Genomic DNA, 22100 nt, shown 5'->3' with positions numbered 1-22100 from the left:
GGCTCGGTCAAGTCCGCCCCGCGCGGCCTTGTTTATATGATCCTCTTAGCGGGCGCCTTCTCATCATCCAGGGCCTTAATTTTTCCACTAAGCTGACCCCTGGGGACCCTTGACACCATAAGTCATGCAGACACCCAAAGCCACTGCCCTCCTGGGACTCAGCATCTAAAGTGGCACCAAGCAAACTCAGCCTTGGGGAGCGAGTCTCAGCCCCCGACAGATCAGAGGGTGTAACCCCTGAGGGGGGCAGGGGCAGGGCGAGACCCTGGGAGTCTTCAGCCAGGAGGCCTCCCAGGAGGTGGTGAGCTTCCTAAGGTGGGAGAGCTGACCCCGCCAGCCGGGCTGGGGGCTGAAGCAGGCAGGGCAGACACCTGGGTGTTAGGACATGTGGATGGAAGGTGGGAGTCGGGGTGGGGGGCTGGTAACAGGTTTCCTTTAGGATGGGGGGGAGGCGGGCCCAGAAGGAGCCGGGGCACAGGGCCGCCCCGTCTGCTTGGGGACAACACCCCCTCGCTCCTTCAGGACATGGAACTGGTTTGTTGCCTCCAGTAAGCAAGGTTTGATCACGGATCCGGACACAGCGGAAGGCAAAGGGGCCCAGGTTCCTCTCAGGGGAGGGCACGGTGGTTACGCACACCCCGGCACGCTGTGGACCCGGGGCTCGCCTGTGTGTGTACTCTGGGGGCAGGTGTCTGACCTCTCACACTCAGGGTATGTGTGTGTGTGCAGGTGTACATCCACATGGGTTTCCTGCATCTTTCTAACTCTGGGTATCAGAAGTTGAAGCTTTATTTATTGAACAAATAGGTGTTGAACGCCCCACCTGCCCCTGGGACCCTGGGTCTAGTGCTGTGGTGGGCTCTGGGGACACACATGTGAGTGGAGACGGGGTGCTCCTCCTGTGGGTCCAGTGGGCAGACAGATGCTATCTAGCCGGTAACAAAGTGCCCTGCCTGCTCCAGAGGGACCCCAAGCAGGTGGGGAGCCGGGAAAGACCAGGCAGGTGGGCGTGGACAGGTGAGCCTCGGAGGCTGTGGTGAGATGTCATCTGTATCCTGGCGGGGGACAGGATCCGTTTGCAGTTTTCAAGCAGCCCGCTGTGCCGCAGGGCAGACAAGGGGCTGGAGGCAGCTGGGAGTCAGAGGCAGGAGTCCGGCTCCCAGGAGGGGGTCCGGTCGCCCCAAGTGCTCTGCCTCGTGGGGCCCTGTGGCCCTTCTCCAGGGGCCCCTGGACCGCAGTGCTGCGTTGTCTGGGCTAGCGCGGGTAGCTTGTAGTCTCCCCAGAGCCCAAGGAGGCCCCCAGGCCTGCTCAGATGAGCCGGTCCTCTCGCACTGGCCGCAGTTGAAATGTCAGGACTCTGAGACGGGCCCATGGCTCTCACGTGTCCTCTACCCTCTGTCCTGCATCTTGTGTCCTCTGTCAAAGGAACGTGATGTGCAGCCAAGTCGGCCACGCACACCATGAAGGTGAGAGCTCCCCGCATCGCCTGTCTGGGGCCAGGCACTGGCGTGGGCCTCTGTGATGGCACAGGGCGAGAAAAGCATGCAAACGGGGTCATCTAGCCCCCAGCCCAGCCTCCGCGGTATTCGCTCACCACCACGCACGCCGACGTCGGTGTTCTGACTGTCCTCCAGGACCCTTCCCAGCAAGCCAGGGAAATCTCACACCCTCCCCGGGCATGGCCTTCCCGGCCCTCCTGAGGGATGGAGGCGCAAGCCCCCGGGGCCCTTGATTAGCGGAAGGCTTCCCCCCGCCCCAGAAGTGCTCTGGGGCGGGGGGGGGCTGTGTTCTTTCTCCCTTGGTGACTCTGGGTGAAGATACGGTCCTGCTTACTATCACTCTCCTGTCCCCACGGGACACACAGCTCAGGCCCCCACGGGACCCCTCTTGCTCCCCATGGCTTGGGGCAAGTGGGATGATCTCCGGAACCTTCTGGAGTCCTGTGACCTGCTGCCCGAGTGGGTTCCTGGGGTGAGGCCCATGGATCTGGAGGCTGGGTGACTTCCTCTGACGTGGGGGCAGCACTTGAACTCACAGGCGGGGGCCTCTGTCCGGGCTGGGTTAGGACCATCTCTCTGCTGGCCTGGGGGTGCAGGCGAATGTGCTGGGCAGGCTTCTGACTGAAGACCTGTGCACACGTGCCCACATACACACGTCAAAGCGACACCAGAAGACGGGACTCTGCAGAAAGGGGAAGGCCGCTCGCGACCCTGCGGAGACGGCCCCAGGGTCTGGGCCTCGGATGGGCTGGGGTCGGACTCCACCCTACCGCTCCGTCCTCGGGGAGGCACAGCTGAGAGCTCGAGGGCGCACACCCCTGCCCCCGCCTCCCTCCAGCCCCCAGCTGCTCTCCGGACCCGTCCATACCCACCCCCGGCACGCAGCTGTCTGTGCCCCCCGACCCCCCCAGCTCCAGCCCGCCACCGGTCAGGCTCAGTTCACGTCTTTCTCACCTCCTGCTTGTGACGAAGCCCTGTGGCCTCCCAGGAATGAAGCCCTCGGCCCTGAGGACAATTTCATGCTTAAAAGGCAGCTTTCAGCATTGGAGACGTGAGCCCGGCCCACGCTCTCACGCGAAAGGGCCTGCAGACCCGAGGGTGCAGGCGGGCAGAGCCCCCGCTCTGGCTTCTGGGCCTCGGTGCGCCCTGTCTCCTGGGGCAGGTGGGGCCTCCCAGGGCTCAGGGCTGAACAGAACCTTCCAGAGCCTCCAGCAGCAACAAGACGAGCTCCCTTCCTGTGGGACTCTCTTGAGTCTTTGATGACTCAGTCTGCACCTTCTTTCTTTACGTGAACACAGCGGACGGACGTACAATAGCTACTCTGAGCCTCTCCAGGGTCCGACATTTGCTCTGTCATGAAACGCTCCTCAGGACAAGCCAGCTTTCCCCAGAGTCATCCCTGTCCTGTTTGCTGGGTGCCTTGTGTTTTCTGGCCCTGTCGCTTGCTTTTTTACAGCTGGAGATGGAACCCCGTAATGCCCTTCCTCTGCCCCCGACCCGCACCCCCATCACTCGTCTGCTCTCTGTGTCTCCCGGGGCTCTAACCTGACTCATTCCTGTTCAGAGACACACTGAGATGCAGGGGAGGGCGACCCACCTCAGGACAGCCGATGAACAGGCCGGGGTGGCCTCCGATATCAGGGGAGGGAAGTCCCCGAAGACCAGCCCAGACAGCGGCTCCATGGAGGCGGCCCTCGGGTCAGCAGCGGGAGGGTGACCAGCTCCTGCTCATGGACGCACGCCTGCTCCACACGTGAGCCTGCGTGTCGCCCAGCATGTCACGGGGCTGACCGTGCACAGAGCACACGCTCGCTGCCCCCAGCTGCTGCCGGATGCTCACCCCAGAGCGATGTCTGCCCTGGTGACAGCCCCAGAGGTGGACGCACAGCGTCGGCTCACGGAGAAGGAAGCCGGGCCAAGAGCCACCGCCCAGGGGTCCCTCGGGCCGCGGCTCGTGAGTGATCCAGGCTGGGGCAGCAAGGGTGGGCTGATCCCTTTACAGCTCAGCCTCCTCCCCTTGACGTTCTGACTTTGAAAACTTAGATAAAAGTCAACATTTTCAAAAATAAAATAATAATAATAAAGAAGTCGACATTTTCAGCCTCCATGCTATATTCTTTGCTCGCGAACCTCACTGAAAGGCACACCAGGGTGTCTGAGAAGTTGAGAAGGGCCCAGCTGTTTGCAATTTTTGAGCCTTCTGGTATTTTTTTCAAGGAAGAAATGATAAAACAGGGCTAAAATATGAGTAGTAACCTGAAACTGTTACATCGATGTTTGTTTATCAGCTGTGTGCTCAGGTGCCCAGTCGTGTCCGACTCTTTGTGACCCCATGGGCTCCTCTGCCTGTGGGATTCTCCCAGCAAGAATACTGGAGTAGGTTGCCATTTCCTCCTCCAGGGGATCTTCCTCACTCAGGAATTGAACTCGGGTCTTCTGTGTTTCTTGTACTGCAGGCAGATTCTTTACCACTGAGCCAAGAGGCAAACCCCATTAATTAGCTATACCCCAATGCAAACTTAAAAATATGTAAAATATGAGTAGCATATTTTAAATATTTACATTCACGCACTCAACACCTGTAGCCCAGAGACACACATGCCAGGCACTCTCATGGCTTCGACCACAGACGGCCGCCGGCGATGACCGGCTAATCCCTGGTGCCCTGCCAGCAGCGCAACGCATGTGTGAACACCGCCTGTGTGTGGAGATGTAAAGCGTGTCCTTGTCTTTTGCTCCCACCAGTGTTTTCTCTGACCACAAGGATGACCCAATGGAGATCGTGGGGGCCCTGCCCCGGGAGCCTGGAGGCCGCCCAGCTCAGTCTCCTGACTTAGATGCTGGGGTCCCTTGGAGCCCCCACCGTGCAGAAGCCTGTTTGCCCTGAATCTGAGCTCCTGGAGGTGGCCGAGCTTTCTCCACCCACCGTCACCCTCCCCTACTCCCGACCCAAGCTGTGGCTTGTCGGTTCTAGCTCGGGCACGCTGGCCTCTCGACCCCGGTGTTCACCCTCCCTCCTGTCCGCAGAACGACCCGCCTGCCCTCCCATGACCCCCACGCGGAGCGTCCTGTCCCTGTGACCCCACGGGCTGGCCTGCGCTCGTGTCTCAGGCCCGTCTCCCTCTGAGCCAGGGGTCCCAGGGCCTGTGACGCCTGCCACCGCCCTGCGCCCAGGGCGGTTTCTCCTGCACACACAGCCCCCGGGCTGGCGGGTGGTCAGAAGCATCTCTACCCTGTGCCCTTCCCCGCCCGGCAAGGACGCGTCCCCCTCTGGGCAAAGGAGAGCTCCACCTGTCCTGGGGGAGCCTCTGGGCTGGAAGGGCCTGCCCCAGCAGGCCCACCCCTGCCGGCAGTCGTAGTGATTTCTGCGCCTGCCAGGAAGTTGGTATTTGTTTTGGAGTGGGTGAGGAGCCGCGAGAGGTTGCCAGGCAGAGAAGGGACAGGGCTGTGTTTTAGGAAGATCTCTTGGGTGTCAAGTGTTGGCTAAACTGAGTGGAGAAACGCTGATGTCAGGACCTGTCTCCCCAGTAGACTGGCACTCCCAGGGGAGGGGCTGTGTCTCCCACATCAGCCCAGGGCTTCCAAGCACGGGGATGGGGACCTCCACTCCTATGCCTAAGCCCGAGACACCCCCAGGGAGAGCTCGAAGTTGTAGGCTGCTTGACCCGAGGGAAACTGAGGCCCAGTGGGGCCACGGCTGCCCCCAGATTCCCACGCCCACTGCCCAGCTGGGGCCAGGACCCCTGGGGGGGACAGTCTGAGCCCGCCCCGCCTCCAGTCCCAAGGGCAGCAGGGCTGCCTCCCGGGGTCGGCTGTGCTCCGTCTGGCACCAGCTCCCCGAATTCCCAGCAGCCCGGCCGCACACAGCTGGTGCTAAAGATCAGGCTGAAACCCCATCCCTGACCGGCGGCACGGCCTGGGGGTGCCATGCCCAAGCAGGACACCGTGGGCAGGGTCGGGCCCAGGGCCGGGCAGGGAGCTAGGCTGTGGCCAGCTGGGGACGGGGACTTGGGTCCTCGGGGGCCCAGCCGTGGAGGAGACGTGGCTGTCAACGCCCTGCTGAGAGACCCACGGTCAAGACCCTCCCCAGGGGCCTGGAGCGGAGACCACCTGCCCTGGGGTGGGGGGCGGGCTCCTTTCTGATGGGGGCACCGTCTCCCCTTCCTCCTCAGAGAGCTCCCGTCCAACCGGGAGGCTTCCGCTGCAGGGCCAGGCCGCAGGAAACGGCGTCTGTCGCCGCCCCAGGTGGCACTGGCAGCCACAGTAGGCGTGGGGACCCGCAGGTTCTGAGCCTCAGCAGCGGGCGGCTGAGCGGCCTGGGCACCGTGGTGCCACTAATCACCGCGCCTGCCTTTCTGGTTGCCCCCGGGGCGGTGGGCAGCCTCTGCCCGCCTCCTCCTCCGACTGTCCAAGGCCAAGTCTCTCCGGCCACTGTGCTGACCGATCCCTGTGTTTACTGGCCCTCTCCCCAATTCGCAATGTAACCCCCACCCCACTGGGAGAGACCGTCTTCTTTCCTAAGTTGAGAGTGTGCTTGGCCCTCACTGGCTGAGGGAATGACCACCTCCCACCCCCACCCAGAGGGTATTCGGGGTGCAGACACTTTTGGTCACCACTGCTTGGTTTCAGGCGGCACATGGGGACTGCCAGGAAGGATCACACGTGAAAGGCAGGGAAGCAGGAGCCTCGTCTGCGTTCTGTGCAGGAAAACTGGGGGGCAGGACCGGTGAACCTCCAAATGGAGTGGGGCCGCTAGGGATCACACAGGTGCTTCAGCAGCAGTTGTTAGAAGAGTGCTTGGTCACAGCCTCAAAGTGGGGCCTGGAAGTTGGGGGACAGGGCATAGGATTAGTTGAGGGACCTTCCTTCCTCCACCCTCGCTGCATCGTCCCCAAGCCATCCACTCCCCTGATTCTGGGTGGAGAGGAAAGTGAAGTGAAAGTGAACGTTGCTCAGTCGTGTCCCACTGTTTGCAACCCCACGGACTGTAGCCCTCCAGGTTCCTCTGTCCATGGGATTCTCCAGGCCAGAATACTGGAGTGGGTAGCCATCCCCTTCTCCAGCGGATCTTCCCAACCTAGGAATCAGACTGGGGTCTCCTGCATTGCAGGTGGATTTTTTGCCAGCTGAGCCACCAGGGAAGCCCGGGGTGGAGAGGGAGGTTGGTTAACATCAAAAGACCCAGAGAGAAACATAGCCAACAGGCAAATCCCGTTTCCTTTATCGATCAGGGGCTCAGCTCCCCAACCAGAATCAGACATGCAAAGTGTTGGAACTTCAGCAAAGAGTTAAATGTTCTCAAACACAGATACTAGACCAGCAGCAGGCAGTGACCACCGAGGACAGGAGGACTCAGGTCACTACGTAAGGATGAGAATCGCACTTTACGAGGGCCGTCCAGTGAGACAGAGGCATGGTCTGCAGACAGTGGAGGAGCCAGACTGAGCGGCCTCAGTGCTTTAGACACACGTCACCTCCCTAACCTCCGCCAAATGTTCCTACCGCAACTGGTCCCCATGCAGTTAACTTCTCAAACCTGACTCCAAATATATGCTTGATTTCTTTTCCAAAGCCTACAGTTCAAGATCCCAGGAGGTGTGGGCTGCTATCAGAGTCCAGTTGACGATGGAGGGGTCAGGAGGACGCGACATCCTTGACCAGACTGTCGCCGAGGGCCCTGACCTCCTGCTAGGTGCGTCCTGGGCTCTCGCAGGCTTGGGTACCTCTGAGCCCACAGCTATCCTGTGGGGGACTCCTGCAGCCATGAGACGCTAGGGCTGGGGAGCCCTGATGACTCAGCCACACGGCTGGGAAGGCAGCCAGGTGGACATGCTTCTTTGCCCCTCAAAACAGGGGTTTCTCCATTTATAAAATGAGAGACCCAGGTCTGCTCGCCCACAAGCCTGTCCAGTCCCCACTACAGAGCTTCCTCCTAGGAACCAGAAAAGACAGGAAAAGAAAGAAAGCAAGGAAGGAGAGAGGAGGAGAGAGAGAGAGAATCCCTACCCCGTAAAACAAGGAGAATTCCAGCAGAGCAATAGTCCGGTGCCAGTCACGGCGGAAGGTGGCTGAGCCTTTGGTTTGCTGGCTCAGCGACACTGATGCTGCTCTTTCCAAACGCCAGCAGCGCCCACAGGCGATTTCAGGGCCCAGAGCTGCGCCTTCCCCCAGGTCCCCACTTCCCCTTCCTAAAACCCCCACGCCTCCCACCGTCCTCGCAGAGAATTCTGCAGAATGCCCTCAGGCTGCCCCTGGGCTCCCCACCGACCACATCCGGGGAGGGGGCACCTGCCAGCCTAGGTCGTTGGATGCCTGCCCTGGGGAGATTGACAGTGGCCGGCTGGGTCTCACTAATGCCCACGGCGGAAAACGAATTTACTGCCTGGTGACGGGTCTGTGCTCCTGGAGGTGCGCATGATGGGGCCCCAGCGTGCTGGCTCCAGGGACCAGGAGCCTGACCACCTGAGGCCCAGTCGCATCCCAGCCTGGTGCCCACCTGGAGGAAGTAGCCCTGGGCCCATGTATGGCCCTCTTGTACAGGCGTGATCTGAACCGTGTGGTGGGACGTGGTGCCGGGAGCTCGTGGGTCCCTCAGGGGCCTGTAGGCTTTCCTCGGCTTCCCGGCGATGGTTCTGCTGATGATACAGCGAAGGCCGACTTCCTCTGAGACCGGCCCAGACTTACCTCTCTGCAGAGGCTGGGGGCAGATGTGAGCTCAAGCCTCCTGGGGCCAGAAGGCTTTATTTACAAAAATTATGGGGATGAAAAAACGGCCCTTACATGGTGGGTAGCATGAGCATTTAAAAGAAGAAAAATGTCCTCTCCTGGCTTTCTGAGATCGGTTAAAAATGATTGCAGGCTAAAAAGAGCAAGCCCACAAGTTGGGCTGTTGCGGTTGTTCGGTTGCTAAGTCGTGTCTGACTCTTCACAACCCCATGGACTGCAGCACGCCAGGCTTCCCTGTCCTTCACTGTCTCCTGGAGTTTGCTCAAACTCATGCCCATAGAGTCAGTGATGCCATCAGACCATCTCATCCTCTGTTGCTCCCTTCTCCTGCCTTCAGTCTTTCCCAGCATCAGGGTCTTCTCCAATGAGTCGGCTCTTTGCATCAGGTAGCCAAATAGTGGAGCTTCAGCTTCAGCATCGGTCCTTCCAGTGAGTATTTAGGGTTGATTTCCTTTAGAATTGACTGATTGTTTGATCTCCTTGTTGTCCAAAGGACTCTGAAGTGTCTTCTCCAGCACTACAATTCTGAAGGATCAGTTCTCTGGCATTCAGCCTTCTTTATGGCCCAATAAGCTAGGCAGAGATAAAATCCAGGGGAATTTGGTGGTGGACGTGAACAGCCAATGACCTTATTACCTGGTCAACACTAGTGGACATTTGTGACCTTCTAGAAGAAGTGATGGGGTCTGCCCCAGGATTTAATTCTATGGATAATGCTGATATAATTCCCTAGTCACGTAAGCATAGCCTGATCTCAAACTTCTTTATTTGTTTATAGGTTGCATAGCAGGTGGGACTCTGTTCCCCAACCAGGAATTGAACCCGGGTCCGCAGCAGTGAGACCGCGAGTCCTAACCACTGCACTGCCAGGGGATTCTCTAAACGTATTGAACATTTGTTTTCTCGTTGGTAAAAGAGGATGATACTGTTCTCAGTGGAAAGGGTGTGAACTCTTGAATCAGATGGACTCGGGTTTAAATACCACTTTTACAACCTGGAGGCTGTGAGCCTGGAGTGGCTGGGACAGAGGGAAGCAGAGGGAACTTTGTCAGCCAGGCAGAGGGTCATCAATCACCAGGGCCGCAGGCCGTGGTGATGAGTAGCCTCATACTCTGATTAAGACAGCAAGCTGCTGTGGTGTCCTGAGTGCAGGGATCGTGAGATCTGACGTGAGCTGGTAGTTTTTAATATTTATTTATTTGTTTTATTTATTTGGCCGTGCCGGGTCTTTGTTGCTGGGCGCGGGTTTTCTGCAGTTGTGGCGAGTGGGGGCTCCTCTCTAGTTGCGGTGAGCAGGCTTCTCGCTGCAGTGGCGTCTCTTGTTGCCGAGCACGGGCTCTAGACACATGGGCTCAGTAATTGGGGTGCACAGGTTTAGTCGCCCCACAGCATGAGGAACCTTCCCGGACCAGGGAAACCCATGTCCCCTGCATCAGCAGGTGGATTCTTAACCCCTGGGCCACCAGGGAAGTCCCTGACGTGCGTTTCTAAAGGGCCCCTCTGGCTGCTGGGTAGGAAACAGATGGAAGGGAAATAAGAGTGTGTGCAGGGGAGCAGATGGGCTTCCCGGGCAGCCAGTGGTAAAGAAGCCCTGCCGGTGTAGGAGACGCAAGAGACGCGGGTGCGATCCCCGGGTCGGGAAACCGGGAGCAGGACATAGCAACCCCTCCAGTGTCCTCGCCTGGGAAATCCCACGGACAGAGGAGTCCATGGGGCCGCAAAAGAGCCGGACACGACTGAGCAGGCACACGCCGCCGGGGGAGGACAGGAGCGGCCCTGCAGTCATTTGGAGAGAGGAGGTGCCCGGGACCGCAAGGGAGGGAGGCCTGGTCAGGTTCTAGAGCCACCTGCAGGCAGGACAATGACGGTCTGGCTGGACCGTCACAGTCTGTCATTGAGTATCGGGGGTTACATCAGGGGTCGGTTCCCCTGGACCGAGCTCCCGGGCAGAAGCATGAGCCGCTATCATCCATCGATGGAGCCCAGCTCAGCCATACTTGGTGAAGGACAGTGAGCCACGGCTGCACCGCGTGCCCCTGACTCCGTGCCCTCCTTCCTGCCCGTCCCGCCACCCTGCCCCAGAGGACTGAGGGTGGGGTGGGGCTGCAACCTCCGCCAAAGGGCTGCGTGCTCCTGGAGGAGCCGTGCTGAGGCGAGGGGCAGGGAGGGCGGGAGCAGGAAGCCTGCGGCCTGAAAACCCCGAGGCTGAAAGTGGAGCGGCGAGGGGAGGGCCCGCGAGGAGGGAGAAACAGGCCTCTGTGGATAACCGGCAAGGTTAGAAAGCGCAGATTCCTTTCGCTGCAGGAGTCACAGGCTCAGTCCCTGGTCGGGGACTAAGATCCTGCATGCCGTGTGGTACAGCGCAGCCAAAAAGAAAAGGAAGGAAGGAAGGCAGCAAGGTGAGTGCGGCTGACCGACGTGGGCTCTAGGGCAGCCCGCCAGCCACGTGGCTCAGGGCACAGGGAGGGGCTGCCTGCACCCCGGAGGAGCCGGCCGTGCGCCCCGCTGGGCCCCGAGGACGCGTGCACACCTTGGCACCAGGAGACTCGGCCTTCCAACAGAGGGCCCTGTCTGGGCCCGATCTGCAGAGAAGAGTCTCACACTGGCCGGCAAACCCACCCGAAGCCCCTGGCTGCCTTGAGCCCTGTTTGGATGTCACTTAATCCTCCCTGAAGGGGGGTCACTTTATTTCTGTCAAGTACCATTCTTCAAAGCCTGCTAAGGCCCTCCTCTGCCAGAATCCTTCCCCCGTTCGTTCCTCTTCACCCACACTGCCCCCCGCCCTCCCGTCCCAGCTGGTGCCATTCCAGCGTCGCACACACGCCAGGCTGCCCTCCTGCGAGCAGTCCCCTCTGTCCTCTGAGACCCCTGAGGAGAGGTGGAACCAGCGTCTCCCTCTGGCCGTGCCCACCGCCCCATCCTGGGTGCCGCCCGGGAGTTACTCAGCCTTGGGAGCTGAGCCAAGAGATGGGAGCCTTCAGGCAGAAACCTGAAGCGGATGCAGCCGATCACGTGTTCGCAGATGACCGTGAGGGTCGGAACTGGCGGGTGGGATGGTGGCCGTGGCCGGCCCGGGGCTGCCGGGGAGCCAGGCCCGGCGTCCTTCCCACGTGACCTACGGGCGGTGCCCTTGATGGCCTGAGGTTTAATGGGTCTTAGCGCTGGTGTTTAATGAGCCAGCCAGGCTGTTAATTGCTTTGTCAGCTTTTCTGCCAGGGCCACTCTCTGGCGAGGACAGGAGGCGAGAGACTGCAGAGCGGCCTGGAGTCATGAGGGCAGGTGTCTGTGCGGCCAGGGAGGCCCCAAGGGCAGTCAGGCTCCTGCCTCTAGGGTCCCCGAGGCGAGGAGCAGAGCAGAGGCCAGGAGTAGGAAGAGCTGATGTCTTTGTCTGAGATCTATTTTTGCCATTTTGCTCATCACCAAGGCCTGGCTGAGTTGGCAGGCAGGCTCATCCCAGTTGCAGTGCCCCCCCCACCCACCCAAAGGTCATCCCATCAAAGACACAGAACCCTGAAATCAAAAGAGGCAGCCACTCCCCAGTAGCAGGCCAGTTTAGTGGGGCTGTGGCCCTGGGGGCCCTGGGGCTGTGACGGTGGCCGTGTTCTCTGGCCCCAACGAAGAGCTGACAGATGTCATCAGACAGACTCACTGAGAGGTGAGGAGAGGTGGGCATGAAGGAGAGAAGCCTTGAAAACAGGGGGACCCGCTCTCCGTCCCCCTCCCCATCTGCCCCTCCCCCCACCACGTGGAGCCGTGCAGCCTCTCTGGTCCTCAGCCCTGGCAGGTGGTCCTGGGCCAGCATGGAGCAGCGCCACCCCTGCAGGGACCACGACAAGGGAAGGGGCCAGGGACACAGCAGAAGCTGGACAGCGGGCGGGGAGGGTGGGCTGCGATTTCAATTCAAATTCCCATGGGTTTTTTACCTGATTTTCTTTAACTTGCCTCCCAGGCTACCCAACTCTACAGCACCCGTGTAGGCTCCTCCTGTCCACTGGGGACATGGGTTAGCCTGAGGCTGATTCTTGGGAGACAGTACTTCAGTGCCCCTGGACTATAAGCCTGGCCTCTGTGCCCCAGCCGAGAGGTGGGGGCTGAGGGTAAGCAGCAGCAATGCAAAATCCTGACCCAGATACAACCAGAGCTGCTAACAACCAGGTGAGCTTAGAAACCCCCCTTTAACAAGAAGACCCCTCCAACCACTCAGAGATAATGTTCACTCTCTGGATGGTTCCTTCACAGACACAGATGCCAAGTGTGACTCCATGCTGGATCTGTTTCTGTGACTTTCATTTCAGTCACTCAGTCATGTCCAAACTCTTTGCGACCCCATGGACTGCAGCACGCCAGGCCTCCCTGTCCATCACCAACTCCCAGCATTTACTAAAACTCACGTCCATCGAGTCGGTGACGCCATCTGGCCATCTCACCCTCTGGCGCCCCCTTCTCCTCCCGCCCTCAGTCTTTCCCAGCGCCAGGGGCTCTTCCCGTGAGTCAGGTTTCTCGCTTCCGGTCCCATCACTTCACGGCAAACAGACGGGGAAACAATGGGAGAGTACAGGCGACCAAAGTCCTGGAGCTTCAGCTCCAGCGTCAGTCCTTCCCGTGAACACTCAGGACTGGTCTCATTTAGGATGGACTGGTTGGATCTCCTTGCAGTCCAAGGGACTCTCAAGAGTCTTCTCCAACACCGCAGTTCAAATGCATCAGCTTTCTTTATGGTCTGACTCTCACATCCATACATGACTACTGGAAAAACCATAGCTTTGACTAGATGGACCTTTGTTGGCAAAGTGATGTCTCTGCTTTTTAACATGCTGTCTAGGTTTGTCATAGCTTTTCTTCCAAGGAGCAAGCATCTTTTAATTTCATGGCTGCAGTCACCATCTGCAGTGATTTTGGAGCCCAAGAAAATAGTCTGTCACTGTTCCATTGTTTCCCAATCTATTTGCCATGAAGTGGTAGGACAGGATGCCATGATCTTCATTTTTTGAATGTTGAGCTTTAAGCCAACTTTTTCACCCTTCTCTTTCATCAAGAGGCTCTTTAGTTCCTCTTCACTTTCTGCCATAAGGGTGGTGTCATGTGCATAAATTTCTCCCAGCAATCTTGATTCCAGCTTGTGCTTCATCCAGCCTGGCATTTTGCATGATGTACTCTGCCTATAAGTTAAATAAGCACATAAGTTAAAATCTGTGACTTTAACCTTTGTTTTTCATTGCTTTTGTTATTATAATAATACATAATGACCTGCCTGGGGAGCCCTGCCCCTCTGTTGAAGAGATTAACACACCCCCTTTCTGATGTTGGCCATTCCTGGAGATATTTGAAAGATAATGGCCTTTCTTTCCTCACCTCCTCCCCGTCTCTGTTCTATAAAAGAAACTGGCATCCAAACCCCAACAAGACGGTTAATCTGAGACATTATTTGGCCATCTTCTCGGTCAGATCACTTTCTGAGTAAAGTCATATTCCTCGCCTCAACACCTCCTCTCCGTTATTTGGCCTGTCATGGCGCACGCAGCTGGGGCTTGGGCTCGGTAACACTACCAGAAGCGTACTCAACACCCCACAGATGCACAGCATGAACACACTAAACACACACACCACAAACATCCCACAAGCATGTGTCACGAACACACCACGAACACACACCACGAACACAGTGACTTCCGGCTTGTGTTGGTGTCAACTGCCATCGGCACTCGCCAGGAGCGTTTGCCGGTGACTGAGCAGCAGCGTTTGCCACCTGCCCCTGTGCAGGCTGAACGTGCATTACCGCAGCTGTTGACCTCAAGAGCCCCTGAGGGAGTTCAGGGTAGGGTGAGGCACTCTGTGCCCCAGGGAATCCAGTGGGACAGGTCTCTACATAGCTATTTTCAGGAACTGGTTTCCTGATCCTAATCCTTGTATCTCCTCATATCTAGAAAAGCACTAAGTCCCTTCATGGTGACATCAGCGCCACGTGGCTAGCATAAATCCTTTTGTGAATTGAGAGCTTGATTGCACTGAGCACCCCCTTCACCACAATCGTGTCTGCTGGCCTTCCCCTGCCTCTCCAGAGCAGCCTCTCAGCGCATCTGAGGTTCTGCCTCCCTGGCTCAGTCCTCATTTTGCCCCAGATGAAACTCACAACTCCCAAGTTGTGCATCTCTTCTAGTTGACAAAGGGAAACTGAGCGACAGGCAGTGAGAGGCACGAGGGAGGCCGGACGTCTCATTTCAGCGAAGCTGAGAACAGCATCGCCCCAGCCCCTGCCCCCGCCAGGCAAAGGCCACTGAGGGAAGGCACTGGCCTCTGTCCAGACAGCCCGGGCGTGTGTCCAGGTGTCAGTCCATGGAATCGAGCCGAAATGGAAAGACTGTCTCTATCACCACAGAAAGGACTGTGAACAGAGAAGGTGGGTGTCCCTGGAGAGAGAACTGAGCGGAGCCTTCTTGACAGAAGAGAAGCCATTTTTGGCCTGAGCCACTTTGTGACCTGACTGGACACAATGCTTGTCCTTGAACAGGTCTTAGAAACCAACAGTCTCAAGGGAACAAATGAACAACTGTTACGGGGCAAGAGCTGTGGCAACAGCAATGATAATACATCTGCTGTGAAGACTCGCGGTTCTGAGGCAATGGTGACGACCTGCTTGAAGCTTGGCCACCGGATAGACAGGGACACACGGAAGGAGGACATTGACCTTTTCTGACCCTATGATTTCAATCAGCTAAAGGCTGGACTCTGTGGGCCTCTGCCCCAATCGTATGCTGGCTTCTCCCCTGCTCAAGCCCCTTCATGAACATACCTGTGCCCTTAGCTTAAAACCCCCCAAGTCCTACTGCTGAGCAGACGCCACTTTGGGAAAGATCCCAGTTTTCTCCTTGTTATAGAAGAAATAATAATAATAACCCTTCCTTCTGATCTTTGGCTTGGTTGCATCTTCTGGCTCAGCACTCACCAAGATGCAAACCCAATTTTGGGGGTAACTGTTTACCCCAGATTGGGACTCGAGCCCATGTGCTTGGACTCAAACCCAGCCAAATGCCTGTTTGGGACTTAAACCCACATGGCTGGGACTCAAACCCAGCCAAACCCATGGTACCTGGTTTCAGGACCTAATGAAACTCAGGTTCTTGATGTCTCATCGCAGAAAGAATTCAATGAGAGACAAAGTGATAGGTAAGAAGCAGATTTATGCCAATTCAAAGAGAAGCACACTCCACAGACAGAGTGTGGGCAGTGGCAGAGGGTGAATGCAGACACGAAATTAGGCGAGGTTAGTTTTTATGGGCCGGGTAATTTCATATGCTAATGGGTGGGAGGATTATTCCAACTATTTTGGGAAGGGGTGGAGATTTCCAGGATTTGGGCCACCGCCCACTCCTTGGTCTTTCAACAGCGCCTTGGAGCTGTCATGGCGCCTCTGGGCGTGTCATTTCACTTGCTGATTGAGGATCAAGGCCTAGCCTTGGCTGCCACCTTGGTCCCGTTTGGTTCTAACTGGTTCATGTCGTGTCCTTCTTTCAGAAGCTGTGCCCTGCCCCTGTCCCTCCTGTTACAGCAGGACCTCTGCCCCCTCCAGCTTACTGGGCAGTTTAAAGAGGGTGTGGCACACACATTTATTCCCACAGTGAAAGAAAGTGAAACTGAAGTCGCTCAGTCGTGTCCGACTCTTTGCAACCCCCTGGACTGTACCCACCAGGCTCCTCTGTCCATGGGATTCTCTAGGCAAGAATACTGGAGTGGGTTGCCACTTCCTTCTCCAGGGGATCTTCCCGACCCAGGGATTGAACCCAGGTCTCCTGCATTGCAGGCAGACGCTTTTAACTTCTGAGCCACCAGGGAAGCCCACAGTAGCTACGGGAAATCTCTGCCCGTGACGTGGGTGAGATCCATGCATTCATTGCATCAGTATTAGTCCAGCAGCTGCTGTGTGCTGGGAGAGAGCTGGGGTCCTGCCTCCAGCGTTTTCAGTCTGACTCACATTCTAACGGGAGATCCAGGCAAGCATGCGATTATGAAGCAGGAGGGAAGGGGGCAGGGCTTAACTTCTGCAATAATGAAATGGCCCGAGGACACGATGTAAACTGATTCGACCCAGTGGGCCCGAGATGGCGGACGAGTGCACTCCCACTGGCCCTGGAGCCTCAGTGCACGCTCACTGTGACACAGGCTGAGTGGCACACCCGGAGCCAGCACGCCCGTTCTGAGACTGACCGCCAAGTGCCAAAAAGGGGAAGGATGTCTGTGCTTAGTCACTTGTGTCCGGCTCTTTGCAACCCCCTGAACTGTAGCCCGCCAGGATCCTCTCTCCATGGGATTCTCCAAGCAAGAATACTGGAGTGAGTGGGTGGTGGTCCAGTTCCTGGAAATCCCACCACTTCCCCAAAATATCTGGAATAATCCTCCCACTCATTAGTTTATGATATTACTCAGCCCATAAAAACTAACCACACCAGATTTCGGAGCCTCTCTCACCTTCTCAGACGCCCCACACTCTGTCTGTACAGTGAACTTCTCTCTAAATGAATCCACTTCTGACCTATCACTTTGTCTCTCACTGAATTCTTTCTGCCATGAGACAGCAAGAATCTGAGCTTCATGAAGTTCTGAGATCAGGTGTGTGATCTCGGTTAAAAGATCACAGGGTGAAGTCCCAATGTGAGGTTCACTTCAGTTTAGTCACTCAGTCGTGTCTGACTCTTTGCAACCCCATGGACTGCAGCACTCCCTGTCCATCACCTACTCCCAGAGCTTACTCAAACTCACGTCCAATGAGTCAGTGATGCCATCCAACCATCTCATCCTCTGTCGTCCCCTTCTTCTCCTGCCTTCAGTCTTTCCCAGCATCAGGATCTTTTCCAATGAGTCAGTTCCTCGCATCAGGTGGCCAAAGTATTGGAGCTTCAGCATCAGCATCTGTCCTTCCAATGGATATTCAGAACTGATTTCCTTTAGGATGGACTGGTTAGATCTCCTTGCAGTCCAAGGGACTCTCAAGAGTCTTCTCTAACACTACAGTTCAAATGCATCAATTCTTTGGCACTCAGCTTTCTTTATGGTCCAACTCTTACATCCATACATGACTACTGGAAAAACCATAGCTTTGACTAGATGGACCTTTGTTGGCAAAGTAATGTCTCTGCTTTTTAATATGCTATGTTGGTCATAGCTTTTCTTCCAAGGAGTAAGCATCTTTTAATTTCATGGCTGCAGTCACCATCTGCCGTGATTTTGGAGCCCAAGCGTGTCACTGTTTCCATTGTTTCCCCATCTATTTGCCATGAAGTAATGGGATCAGATGCCATGATCTTAGTTTTTTGAATGTTGAGTTTTAAGCCAACTTTTTAACTCTCCTCTTTCACTTTTATCAACAAGCTCTTTAGTTCCTCTTCACTTTCTCCCATAAGAGTGGTGTAATCTGCGTATCTGAGGTTATTGACATTTCTCTCAGCTATCTTGATTCCAGTTTGCACTTCATCCAGCCTGGCATTTTGCATGATGTACTCTTCATATAAGTTAAATAAGCAGGGTGACAGTATACAGCCTTGACGTACTCCTTTCCCAATTTGGAACCAGTCTGTTGTTCCATGTCCAGTTGTAACTGTTGTTTCTTGACCTGCATACTAATTTCTCAGGATACAGGTCAGATGGTCTGGTATTCGCATCTCTTGAAGAACTTTGCACAGTTTGTTGTGATCTACACAGTGAAAAGCTTTGGTGTAGTCAATAAAGCAGAAGTAAATGCTTTTCTGGAATTCTCTTGCTTTTTCAATGATCCAGTGGATGTTGGCAACTTGATTTTTGGTTCCTCTACCTTTTCTAAAACCAGCTTGAACATGTGGAAGTTCATGGTTCATGTACTGTTGAAGCCTGGCTTGGAGAATTTTGAGCATTATTTTGCTAGCGTGTGAAATGAGTGCAATTGTGCGGTAGTTTGAACATTCTTTGGCATTGCCCTTCTTTGGGGTTGGAATGAAAACTGACCTTTTCCAGTCCTGTGGCCACTGCTGAGTTTTCCAAATTTGCTGGCGTATTGAGTGCAGCACTTTCACAGCATCAATTTTAGGATTTGAAATAGCTCAACTGGAATTCCATCACCTCCACTAGCTTTGTTTGTAGTGATGCTTCCTAAGGCCCACTTGACTTCACATTTCAGGATGTCTGGCTCTAGGTGAGTGATCACACTATCGTGGTTATCTGGGTCATGAAGATCTTTTTTGTACAGTTTTTCTGTGTATTCTTGCCATCTCTTCTTAATATCTTCTGCTTCTGTTAGGTCCATACCATTTCTGTCCTTTATCGAGCCCATCTTTGCATGAAATGTTCCCTTGGTATCTCTAATTTTCTTGAAGAGATCTCTAGTCTTTCCCGTTCTATTGTTTTCCTCTATTTCTTTGCACTGATCACTGAGGAAGGCTTTCTTATCTCTCCTTGCTATTCTTTGGAACTCTGCATTCAAATAGGTATGTCTTTCCTTTTCTCCTTTGCCTTTTGCTTTCTTCTTTTCTCAGCTATTTGTAAGGCCTCCTCAGACAACCATTTTGCCTTTTTGCAGTTCTTTTTCTTGGGGATTGTCTTCATCACTGCCTCCTGTACAATGTCACGAACCTCTGTCCATAATTCATCAGGCACTCTGTCTATCAGATCTAGCCCCTTAAATCTATTTCTCACTTCCACTGTATAATCATAAGGGATTTGATTTAGGTCACATCTGAATGGTCTAGTGATTTTCCCCACTTTCTTCAACTTAAGTCTGAATTTGGCAATAAGGAGTTCATGATCTGAGCCACAGTCAGCTCCCAGTCTTGTTTTGCTTCTCCATCTTTGGCTGCAAAGAATATAATCAGTCTGATTTCAGTATTGACCATCTGGTGATGTCCATTTGTAGAGTCTTCTCTTTTGTTGTTGGAAGAAAGTGTTTGCTATGACCAGTATGTTCTCCTGGAAAAACTCTGTTAGCCTTTGACCTGCTTCATTTTGTACTTCAAGGCCAAATTTGCCTGTTACTCCAGGTATCTCTTGACTTCCTACTTTTGCATTCCAGTCCCCTATGAACATTTGTTTGGGGTGTTAGTTCTAGAAGGTCTTGTAGGTCTTCATAAAACTATTCAACTTCAGCTTCTTTAGAATTACTGGTTGGGGCATAGACTTGGATTACTGTGATATTGAATGGTTTGCCTTGAAAACAAACCGAGATCATTCTGTCATTTTTGAGACTGCACCCAAGTACTGCATTTTGGACTCTTTTGTTGACTATGAGGGCTACTCCATTTCTTCTGAGGGATTCCTGCCCACAGTAGTAGATACGATGGTCATCTGCGTTGCCTTCGCCCATTCCAGTATGAAAGGCAATGCAAGGGACATAGTTGCAAGTACAGTGAGGTTAGGGGACTTTTATTGATGATGCCAAGGCCTTTGACTGTGTGGGTCACAACAAACTGAGGAAAATTCTTCCAGAGATGGGAATACCAGACCACCTGACCTGCCTCTTGAGAAATCTGTATGCAGGTCAGGAAGCAACAGTTAGAACTGAACATGGAACAACAGACTGGTTCCAAATAGGAAAAGGAGTTTGTCAAGGCTGTATATTGTCACCCTGCTTATTTAACTTCTATGCAGAGTACATCATGAGAAACGCTGGGCTGGAAGAAGCACAAGCTGGAATCAAGATTGCCGGGAGAAATATCAATAACCTCAGATATGCGGATGACACCACCCTTATGGCAGAAAGTAAAGAAGAACTAAAGAGCCTCTTGATGAAAGTGAAAGAGGAGAGTGAAAAAGTGAGCTTAAAGCTCAACATTCAGAAAACAAAGATCACGGCATCTGGTCGTATCACTTCATGGCAAATAGATGGAGAAACTGTGGAAACAGCGGCTGACTTTATTTTTCAGCGCTCCAAAATCACTGCAGATGGTGACTGCACCCATGAAATTAAAAGACACTTACTCCTTGGAAGAAAAATAATGACCAGCCTAGACAGCATACTGAAAGGCAGAGACATTACTTTGTCAACAAAGGTCCATCTAGTCAAGCCTATGGTTTTTCCAGCAGTCATGTATGGATGTGAGAGTTGGACTATAAAGAAAGCTAAGCGCAGAAGAATTGATGCATTTGAACTGTGGTTTTGGAGAAGACTCTTGAGAGTTTCTTGGACTGCAAGGAGATCCAACCAGTCCATCCTAAAGGAGGTCAGTCCTGAATGTTTATTGGAAGGACTGATATTGAAGCTGAAGCTCCAATACTTTGGCCACCTGATGCAAAGAGCTGACTCATTTGAAAAGACCCTAATGCTGGGAAAGATTGAAGGCAGGAGAAGAAGGGGACAACAGAGGATGAGATGGTTCAATGGCATCACCGACTTGACGGACATGAGTTTGAGTAAACTCCTGGAGTTGGTGATGGACATGGAGGCCTGGCGTGCCGCAGTCCATGGGGTTGTAAAGAATCAAACACGACTGAGTGACTGAACTGAACTGAACTGAACTGAAGGGGACTTTCAGTGTTCAGAGGGAGCATGTGGGGTGAAGCCAGCCCAGACTTTGGGTCAAGACAATCTGAAGAGCCTTCTTGGAGAAAGTGACAGGAGAAGCAGGGATTGGTGGGGGTTTACTGGACTGTAGCTTGCCAGGCTCCCTTGTCCATGGGATTTCCCAAACAAGAGTACTGGGGTGGGTTGCCGCTTCCTTCTCCAGGAAATCTTCCCAATCCAGGGTTTGAACCTGGGTCTCCTGCACTGCAGGTGGATCCTTTACCAATTGAGCCACAAGGAGGAAGGTGGAGGAAGAGTGCTCCAGGAGAGGGAACAGCATTGCAAAGGCCTCCAGGTAGAAAAGACAGAGATGCCCCAGAGGAAAAGAAAGAATTCTGTCTGGGAGGATTCCTCCAGCCCCTCCCCGTCAAGGACAGGAAAGTCCTCACCAGCCACAGCCTCAGGAGCCCTGGCTTTGGGTTTTCTCCCAAGCCCAGCAGCAGCTGAGGGTGTCAGCCCATGATCAGGCAGGGGCCTCCTCCCTTAGGGCAAAGGTCATCTGTGCAGGTCACGAGGGCTCCCCCCAGGGGTCAGAACCTTGGGGCCCCATTGCCGGCTGCTTCCAGGAGTAGCCCCAGTCTTGCTCGGTGCTCCCCAGAGGCCTCTGTCCCCTCAGGACCTCTGCAGGGGTGGGGGAGGCAGGTGCCTTGGGAGCTCAGGGTGTGCCTCTGTGCCCCGCCTGGGGCGGTGTGGGTAACCCTGGCCCCAGGCCGAATCCAGTGCAGTCTGTGTGTGTCGATAAGGTTTTACTGTTAACAGCCTCGCCCTTTCACTGACATGTCATCTACAGTTGATTCTCTGTTACAACAGAAGAGAGTGGCTTCCAGGGAGCGTGTATGGCCTGAAAAAGTAGCCTGCAGACCTCTGGGCTTGGTGCACAGAATACTTCAAAGCCTCTAAGGACCCTCAGTAAATTCCTGGAGACCTGCCGCTCCCCACCCCTTCCCTGAAATCCCATCTCAGCAAAGCACTGGTCTCATGGCTTTGTCATGGCTGAGGCCTGTTGACCAGTTTCCTGAGGAATCTCCTACCAGGGAGATTTTCAAGAAGAGCTCTTGGTGGGCAGGGAGGAGGAGATGGGGCTTCTTAGCCCTTGGAGTGAGCTGAGATCAGATGGCCAAGGAGAACCTGGAGGGTCTCACGAAAACAGCAGCTGTGCAGGGCAGAACGGCTGGAAACAAGAAGGGCCGGGTCACATGGAGGCCAGGGCGGGAGCGGGCAGCAGGCTTGAGGCTCGGTCCTGGGGACAGTGAAATGGAGATGCCTGTCAAGTGATCCTGCTCCCTGGCGGCCGCCTTGTCTGTCAGCACCCCTAATCCCGCGGAGTTTGCACAGCCCTCTGCCGGCCCACGACG

At 54.9% G+C, this 22100-nt stretch overlaps 1 long non-coding RNA gene across 1 annotated transcript; it reads left to right on the top strand.

Moving 5' to 3' along the window:
* Window positions 1-9936: 9936 nt before the first annotated feature.
* On the top strand, window positions 9937-15080 carry LOC129654112 (uncharacterized). Its single transcript, XR_008715421.1, has 4 exons — window positions 9937-10024; window positions 10530-10624; window positions 12175-12380; window positions 14150-15080. It is a non-coding gene; the product is annotated as an uncharacterized LOC129654112 (long non-coding RNA).
* The last annotated feature ends 7020 nt before the right edge of the window (window positions 15081-22100 follow it).

Source organism: Bubalus kerabau, chromosome 5, assembly GCF_029407905.1.
Source record: "Bubalus kerabau isolate K-KA32 ecotype Philippines breed swamp buffalo chromosome 5, PCC_UOA_SB_1v2, whole genome shotgun sequence".
Lineage (NCBI taxonomy): Eukaryota > Metazoa > Chordata > Mammalia > Artiodactyla > Bovidae > Bubalus > Bubalus kerabau.
Note: the sequence above shows the minus strand (reverse complement) of the source record. Positions and strands in the feature narration are given on the sequence as shown.